General features: G+C 33.1%; 1 non-coding gene across 1 annotated transcript; it reads left to right on the forward strand.

Annotated features, from left to right (window-relative positions):
- Positions 1 to 740: 740 nt before the first annotated feature.
- TRNAF-GAA lies at positions 741 to 812 on the forward strand. The gene has a single exon. It is a non-coding gene; the product is annotated as a tRNA-Phe (tRNA).

The following is an 812-nucleotide window of genomic DNA, read 5'->3' on the forward strand; positions in this document are numbered from 1 at the left end:
TAAGAGAGAATGAGACTGAGAAAACTGAAGGAGAAGAGATGGAGAAGAAGACGAAAAAAAGGTGAAAAGTGAAAAGAACAAGGGAGAAGAAGAAGATGAAAACGAAAGAGAAAAGTAAAGGAGAAGTGATGATGAAAAAGGAAGTTGAAAGAGAGAAGTGACGGAGAAAGATGAAAGAGAAAAGTGAGGAGAGATTGAAAATGATGGAAAAGATAGATGAAAGAGAAAGTGGCGGTGGGCTTATTATAATAAAGTATATTTTATTTGAGACCGGTTTTATATTTCGGTTTCGGTTAATCGGTTTAAAAATACTTGTAAACCGAAAACTGAACCGATTATCGGTTTATGAATTTTTTAAACCGAAAACCGAATCAGATTTTGAATAAACGAATTTTGATTCGATTTTAGTCTGGTTTTGGTTCGGTTCGATTTTCGATCTTTTTTTTCACGTACTAAAAGGAGATACTGATATTTTCTAATAATAATAATAAGAATAATAATATTAATCGATATCATAGAGTACTATGAAATAAAAGGGCATTATATTCGACTTCGACCCGTAAGAGATGGTGAAATATAAATAATTATACAAGTATCGTGTACCACTGTTAGAATCACATTTGCTCCATGATTTTATCATAACTTTTCAAATTCATAGGTGTGTTTATATTTCAAACTTTCAATATCTCTCAAGAGATAGATATAGTTCGAGTTTAATAATTTATCAGAACAAATCAAAAGCGGGGATGCTCAGTTGGGAGAGCGTCAGACTGAAGATCTGAAGGTCGCGTGTTCGATCCACGCTCAACGCA

This window comes from Pistacia vera, unplaced genomic scaffold, assembly GCF_008641045.1.
Source record: "Pistacia vera cultivar Batoury unplaced genomic scaffold, PisVer_v2 Contig835, whole genome shotgun sequence".
NCBI lineage: Eukaryota > Viridiplantae > Streptophyta > Magnoliopsida > Sapindales > Anacardiaceae > Pistacia > Pistacia vera.